Genomic DNA, 8731 nt, shown 5'->3' with positions numbered 1-8731 from the left:
GGGGTGGCATTATTTTTCTTGAATTAATCCTTCATACTGTCTCTTAGAAAATTGAAGTCCCCCCTAGAGGACCCACATCTTGTAGATCCTTGACAACATAACACATGGTTTTGGAGAGGAAGTGGCACTTGTCATCAGTCCACCTCATGGGGTCGCTCAATGTGACAACAGACTCCCTGTCAAAGCAGACAGCATTTCTGACTTAATGGATCTTGGAAAAACCCTCCTTCAAATGATTGCCAATGTGTTTCCAATTCCAGAATTGGACCTGTTTGTTATTCAAGAGAACCTTTAACTTCTAGTGTATGTCTCTAAACCTGGACATTCAAGCACTAAAACAATGAGCAGGGAAATCAGTTCCATAGCCACATATTGCTCTATCCCAGACAACAGGAGGGAAGGTCATCTACACATCTATTCTAATGAGCCATGTCCATCACTTGGATTTTCTCAATCTAGTCTGCTGTAAAAAATTATGCATCTGGCATAGCTAGGGATCTGGTGCAAAAGCTATGGACTTCACTGGTCTGGCAGTATTAATCAGCATGGCATAGATTTCAATACTAAAGTCTTCAGCTCCACCTTCTGGTCATTTACTCTGTCTATACCTGTCTCCTGTAAGGTCTCCTATTCCCTTATCCTTGACTAAGGTTCTTCAACTTTTGTCTCCTCAATTCAGTGGTCCCAATGCAATCAGCATCTGTTTGCTCCAGCAGGCATTTTTTATTGTCTGCTTTGGTGTTAGGGGACAGGATCAGCAAACTTGGCTTTCTTAGACAGGGACAGCATGTACTCATTCACACCACTAGCCATATTTTGCTCTTGTCCTTTAACCCATCTTTCCTAGGCGAGAATGAGGACCCTTTGAACAGGAAATCCCCTATTCTTTAGGAAGTCAATATTACTGAAAAAAACACTATGTCTGGTCTGGTCACTTCAGGTACCTAGATATCATGGCAACCTTCCCAGATGGTCCTTTCATATATCCACTACTTGTTAGGATGGCTGTTATCCTGCATCCCTCCCTGACATATTGAGGTAAGTCTCCCTAGAGCCACATATGTAACACACAAATAGGTTCGTTCTCATTATTAATCCTGACTAAAAGAAAGTTGGTAATCACTCACATGACTTCACCATGGACAGGTTTTTCATCTGGATCCTTGGGATTCCTTTACTTAAGAGCTAGGCCATTCTGTCACTTTTTTATTTTTTTTATATGCTTTTATATGAGGATGAACAACGGTTACACTATCAAATAACAGATTTTGGTATAGGGAAATCTATTTTTGGTAGCCACTGTTATCCCTCAAACCCACCTGCCCCCTCAAGTAGGACGCTTTGATGAGGTGAGGGGCTAAGAAACCCTGGCCTTTGGGCCCCAGTCCTGATGAATCATCCTATGTAGTTTTTGGTTTAAATGGTGTGGACATTTCCACATTCGCAAAATTTTACTGCTTAGGTGAATCTGAGAAGGGATTGTTTTTTGGAAGGGGTTCACATTCGAAGCTAATTGTGGGAGTTGTGGTGGTTGAGTCGCCACCCTATATGGTTTGGACCTAAGAGATAGTGATGGGATTCTCCCATTGCTATCTTGGATCAGCCCATCGGAATCCAGGAGAGGGCTGGTTTTTGGAGGTGGGACTACTGCCTTTTGTCCGGAAGCCCACCAGTACATTTGGAGTGGGGAGTCAGTCCCCATTAGTGGGGGCAGAACTCCCAGCAGGCAGATTGGCTTATACCTGGGCCACTGCAAGCATATTCGTGTTATCCCGAAAGGGTAAGGTATGGGGTGGGCTGTTGGGGATCAACTTATGAAAAATTCCAGCAATGTAAAGCCACCAGTAAGTGCATCTGATAGTAGGTATCACAAACCTGCTATTCCTTAGACTGTAAATAATAATGAAAATCTCCAAACTGGTCAGAAACTTTCGTCAGCAAGTGATTTGGAGTCCAATACCAAAAATTGTACTTCCAAAAGCACAGAAAATTTATCATTCAAAGTCGATACAAATGCCACCTCTACGATAGCTGCTGATTCACCTCCAAAAATAAGTGTGCCAAAGTCATCTAGTAATTCAGGAAGATGTTCTAAAAATACTTCAAAGAAAAATAAGGTAAAGGAGCAATCCCAATTAGACAGAGCTAGTTCAGAGCCATCAGTCGTCACAGCCACAAACAAAAATAATAACAGCTACAATTACAACTACCAGGAAGTGCACAAGAAATACTTCCCCAAATAATGATAGCTTTACAATAAAATCTTCAAATGGGTTCACTGTTTTGGAAGAGATCTCTCCTCCTAGAAAGGTGGTTCCAAAAGTAGATTCAAAACAAAAACATTCCAGTTCAATTCAGTCTTGCCACCCTAAGACAAATAGGATTAGTGGTGCACAGAATCACAGTAGAAATTCTGAACATCAGGATCATAACAAAAAGTATGAAGATCAGACCCTGAACTCCAATTCAGATGAAAAGGGATTAAAAAAACAATCTCTTTCAAAGGAGAATTTCCCACTCTACCCTAGGAACAGTACTACCTCTCCAAGGAGTGGGCAGTAGCATATTTTACCACTGTAGCATTCATGCTCATATCCTTCAGTGGAACTGTAAAGGTCTCAGAGCCCGTACAGAAGACCTTAAAGTTTTAATGCATGAATTCAATCCAGGGATTATATGCCTGCCAGAAACAATGTTAGGCAACTCTCCTTATAATCCTGGACTAAATTATTCAATACTGTATTTAAATCATATCCCCAAATTGGTGATTGTGCTCATGGAGGTACTGCAATTCTTAATAATGAATCTCTACAGCACTCCACAATACAATTAAATACAACTCTACAAGCTGTCACTATTTCAGTCATTTTGGAAAATTCAGCTCCTTTACTTCTCCTAGGTGATTTTAATGACCACAACCCCCTTTGGGGAAGTCTGTTTTTAGACAGTAAAGGGAAATTAATCAAAGACCTTATTGACAGGAATGATGTTACCCTGTATAATAATGGGTCAATGACTTTCCACAACATTCATGATAATCATTTCTCTGCACTGGACCTTATTATTTCTTCAACAAGTATCCACCTTGATTTTAATTGGTTTGTTAATGAAGCTTTAAATGGAAGTGATCACTACCCGATCCTTTTGAAATATGCTCTAAATGCTCCATCTGAAGTTTTACTTAAGTGGAAGGTAGAGGATGCAGACTGGGATAAATTCAGTAAGGGTGTCAATCTAGATAGGGAGTTTGAGTCCTTTCATTCTCATCTAGATGCCTACGAGTACTTTATTGAATCTACTTTGAAGACTGCTGAAGGCTCAATTCCAAAAACAAAAGGCAAACCTTGTAGACCTGCAGTTCCTTGGTGGAATAAGACATGTGGTATTCTGCGGAAAGTGACTAAGAATTGCTACAGACATTACAAAACTAGTGGCTCCCCTCAGTCTAAATTAATCTACAAACGTGCTCATTAAAAATTTAGCCAAGCCCACTGAAGTTGCCAATGAGCTAGGAAAAGGGATTTTGACAAAGGAAAAATCTATTTCTGAGTCCAGTCCCGTGTCAGCTGGTGAAATTTTATAAGAAAGCCAAAAGAGTGGAAAATTTGTTGCGTCACCATTACCCCTCATTAAAAATAAATGACACTCTAATCACAGAGCCCACTGAAGTTGCCAATGAGCTAGGAAAACACTTTTCTAAAGTTTCCAGCCCTAACAATTTTTTCTCCAGAATTTCAAAGAATTAGGAATTCTGAAATGACTGAAATTTGATTCTGGAAAATCTGAACCATGCAACTACAAATTTTCCCTAAGAGAATTACGTGAGGCACTCTCCTCAAGTGAATCCACAGCTCCAAAAGAGGATACAATCATATATGAAATGCTCAAACACCTCCCAGATGATGCCAAAAAATATTTACTTAAGATTATAAACAAAATATGAGAAACAGGAATTTTAGCCAAGGACTGGAAAATATCCATAATTGTTCCTATCAAAAGCCTAATAAAGATGCTTCGCAAGCCACCAACTACAGACCAATAGCTCTTACCAGCTGTGTGTGTAAGCTGATGGAGAAAATGATAAATACTAAACTAGTTTAGCACCTGGAAACCAAAGGATTAATATTGCCATTTCAATTTGATTTCAGGAAAAACCGCTCCACTCTTGATCACTTGCTGAGGCTGAACAACCAAATCCAGCAAGGATTTGCCAAATAATGTCAGACCATCAGCATATTTTTTGACCTAGAGAAAGCACATGAGACTACCTGGACAATTGGCATTATGAAACAACTGCACAAGATGTGCATATTTGGAAGAATGATCAGGTTTATATATTCCTTTTTAACAGGCAGATTTTTTAAGGTAAGAGTGGGAAACTCCCTCTCCTAACCCTGGCACATCTGATGGGGACCACTCACCACAGCACCATCACCCACAACCCTGCAGCCAACAGAATGGTGGAAAGGTTCCACAGGTCTCTGAAGGTGTCCCTCATGGCTCATTGCGTCTCTGAAAACTGGAAGTACCAGCTGCCCTGGGTCCTCCTCGGGTTGAGGACTGCCCCCAGAGCCAATGGCGACCCCTCCTCAGCGGAAAAAGTCTATGGGGAGACTCTGGTAGTCACAGGGGAACTCATCGCAGAGAACAGGGATGACATAGGAATACAGAGGCTCCAAGACAGAGTTGGAAAGTTTGCCCCCTACCAAAAGACATTCACCTACAAGACGTCCCCCTTCATGCCCCATGAGATGTCCTCCTCCACCCACATCTTTGTCAGGGACAATGCCGTATGCCCACCCTTGACTAGGACCTACAGGGAACCTTTCCTTGTACTGGAAAGGAACAAGAAGGCTTTCTGAATATCCATCCATGGGCGGGAAGACTGGGTGTCAATAGATCGTCTCAAACCCGCATTCCTGGAGGGGGCAACGGAGGCGGACCCCAAGATCCCCTGCAGGATACGACAGCCCCTCAAACAATCCCGGTCTCAGGAAGAAGGCGAGGGCATCCCCAGAAAACCAGAAACTTGACGGAAATGCACCCCAACAAACCACTGCAGAGGACATCGGGGAAGGCGACCACCCTCTCCAGTTGACATCAAGAAAGAGAGGCCCTCTTTTCACCCCAGGAGATACCTGGTTTAATCAGAAATTACCTTTGTCTTGTGGGGGGAGTATTGTAAAGTCCCCGCTCAACATGTTCTCTGTGGAGAACATCCCGTTTTCTGTGGTGCCTTTCACGACCTAAGGTCAAGCGGAATATATATTAATCATCACAATTGTAAACTGTGTATATGTTGTCTTTCTAAGCAATCATGTATTATGTACAAGTAACAAGTTATTTATTTCATATGTCAGACATTGTTTATCACTATGTTCTCTGTATGAACCTGTCCTGTTTTTTAAGGAACTAGTGTGACCTCAGGTCACCTGTAAATCTTTGTACCAGCGGTCTCTGTGAACTACGCAGACGTCTGCATCCTGCTTTATAAGCAGCTAATTTTCATCAATAAATCAGCAGTACTTGTCTCCCTGCTCATTATTTTGCACCTCTCTCACAACCTTAACATAATTTATTTTCTCTTCATTACGGCGCTGAATAGCCTTCTTGGCCCCAGTGCCTGGGCTTTTGCTCTAAATATCATACATCCATCCATCCATCCAAAGCCACCTGCTTTCCCTCATGACAAGGCATGGGAATTTATGGTGGGTGTTTTTCTTTTTCAGGTCTGGCAAGTAGTGGTAAAAATGGCTGTACTGCACACTTTGTGTTAAAAGGGTGAATAGGAAATTTCTAGCAGCACCTTCCTGCCTTGAGTCCGTTCCTGTGTCAACTGGCACTATTCTGGCCAAGACCACCCATGGAGCCCTGATAAGACCATAAGCATAACACCTTTGAGGACTCACATCTGCCAAAACTACATTTTTCCTACATCAAAACCTGTTTTTAAAATTTTTTTTTAGAAATTTATGGCTGATACTTTGCCAGATTGCCAGTCACTGCTTCAACTTTGTTATTTCATCATATGCGACGCGCTAGAATGGTTATGGGTGGAACTTTAGCAAGTGGTGATATCTGTTGGTGTTGAGGACCTGTAAGAGGTGCAAAAAAACGAGCAGGTAAAAGAGAACTGCTGCTTTATTCAAGATCCAGGCAGTTTATATAGCGGCAGACTGGCGCCGTGCCACGAAAGACAATGAGATTGTGTGTGACCTGTGGTCGATAATAGTTAACAATAATATACAGCGAGCAAGTACACTTTACAATATAAAAACAGACGGAATTCCAATATGGATATAATCTTGATGCCTGTGAACGAAGAAATACAAGATACACAATTGACAACAGGTGAACAAATACATACATAGTTTAAATGATTGAAATCGCGTGACCTGGGACGTTAGGCATGACCAATTGTATAGGCGAAGAAAATGGGACGCCACCACAGAAAACTTGCTCAGCGGAGACTTAGCGAATGACACGTTCGATGGAGACTCCGCTGACGGCTCTGTAGGTGACTTTACAAATACTCCCCCCTAAGACGTGGGACACGTCTGATCAGTCTGCGTATCTGCTGGGGCGCTGAAGGGTGCCACGGCTGCATGAGGACAATGGGGGAGCAATCTGTGCGTGAGGCTGCCTGACTGCGGGTGAGGGCGGCCTTTTTCTGGGGCGGCCGCGCGCCCGCTGCTCGCGGGGGCCCAGTTGCAGCAAAGGGTGGCCGGGAAGGGGGTGCACTGCGGTGACGTCTGTGTCTTCCTCCAGGAGGGCGGGCTTTACCTGGTCTATTGAAACCCAATCGTTCCTCCAGGAAAGTGCAAGCAGGAACGCCTTGTTGTTCCGCTCCAGCACGTGGAAGAGGCCCCTGTAGGGCCTGGTCAGTGGCGGGCGGACGGCGACATGCCTAACGAAGACGTGAGTGGTGGATGCCAGCCCCGGCGGTGTGAAAGTGGCCAACCTGTCGGTGTATGTACGCTTGCAGGGGGCGAACTTGCCGACCACATCACGGAGCCTCTGCACTGACGGGTTGTGGCGATCTTCTGTCACAAGTTCGTCCGGGACCACGAGGGACTCGCCGTAGGTTTTCTCAGCTGTGGATTGGGCGCTGTCGGCCCTAGGGGCGGTTCTCAAACCGAGGAGGACCCATGGCAGCTGATATTTCCAATCTTCGGCGGTGCAGCGGGCCATGAGAGACGCCTTCAGGGACCTGTGAAACCGCTCGACCAGGCCATTGGCCGCCAGGTTGTAAGCCGTGGTGATGTGATGCGTTGTCCCCAGCAGCCGAGCCAGGGTGGACCATAACTCGGACAGGAAAGCGGTGCCCCTGTCGGTTGTGATGTGGTCCGGGACGCCGAAGCGGCTGACCCAACTGGAAAGCAGGGCCTCGGCACAAGCGCTGGCGGTGGCTTCTTGCATCGATGTGGCTTCAGGCCACCTCGTTGAGCGATCTACCACCATCAGGAGATATCTGGACCTGCCTGATGGGGGAAAGGGCCCGACGACGTCGATGTGGATGTGGCCGAAGCGCCGCTCTGGCTGTGAGAACTCGCCTACCCTGGACTGTGTGTGACGTCCCACCTTGCTGGTTTGGCACTGCAGGCACTGTTTCGCCCAGGAACTGGCATCTTTCTGCACTCCGTGCCAGAAGAACTTCTTTGATAGCAGCTTGGCCGTTGTCCTGCCAGAGGGGTGTGAGAGGCCGTGAATGATGTCGAATAGCTGGCGGCGGCGGGAGGTTGGAACCAAGGGGCGGGGCTGGCCAGTACTGATGTCGCAGAGGAGACTTGGGCCCTCGGGGTGTGAGGGGCACGTCCCTCCACTTAAGGAACGTGACGGCGGTGCGGTAGGCTGGGGTTTCTGGGTCCGCGATCTGTTCCCTGGCGAGGTCTTCGTAGTTTACCCCAAGCTGCACCGCGTTCATCTTGACTCTGGCGAGGGCGTCTGCCACAGGATTTTTCTTGCCGGGGAGGAACCTGACGGAGCAGGTGAATTCGGCGATGGCTGAGAGGTGTCGCTGCTGCCTGGAAGACCATCGCGCCCCCTGCTTAGTGAAGGCGTGAACCAATGGCCGGTGGTCCGTGAAGATTGTGAAGGGTGTCCCCTCCGGGAGGAACTTGAAGTGCCAGACTGCGCGGTACACTGCGCAGAGTTCCCTGTCGAAGGTGCTGTAGCGGGCCTCTGCGGGGTTGAACTTCTTGCTGAAGAAGGCGATGGGCAGGGGAACGCCGTTGTTGACCTGCTCCAGGACAGCACCACAGGCAACGTTGCTGGTGTCCGTTGTCAGCTGGAGGTGGGTGCTGGGATCCCGGTGTGCCAAGGCAGTTGCTGCTGGCTGGGCGAGGGCGGCCTTTGTCAGTGGTGTGCGCGATCCCGAGGATGAACCGCCTGTAGTAGTTCACCATCCTGAGGAACTCCTGGACGGCCTTGACGGAGGTGGGAGTGGGGAACCTGGTGACGGCTGCGACCTTGGATGTGAGTGGGCGGACACCTGCCGGGGATACCTCGTGGCCTAGGAAGTCAGCCTGCAGCACTTCGTCGGTAAGGTCTGCTATCCTGAACTGGCTCTCAACCCTGTACAGCCACGTCGTTGGGTTCCCCTGTGTGAATGGCGGCAGCTTTACGGACAGGGCGGCCCGTGACTGTGTTGCCGGGCCGGGGAGTGTGCGGGGCGCGGGCATGGGTGTGGAGGAGCGTGAGAGCCTCGGCGTGGGGGCGGGCGCGGGTGAGA

The sequence above is a fragment of the Macrobrachium rosenbergii genome, chromosome 23 (genome assembly GCF_040412425.1).
Source record: "Macrobrachium rosenbergii isolate ZJJX-2024 chromosome 23, ASM4041242v1, whole genome shotgun sequence".
Lineage (NCBI taxonomy): Eukaryota > Metazoa > Arthropoda > Malacostraca > Decapoda > Palaemonidae > Macrobrachium > Macrobrachium rosenbergii.
This window is presented reverse-complemented; position numbering follows the sequence as displayed.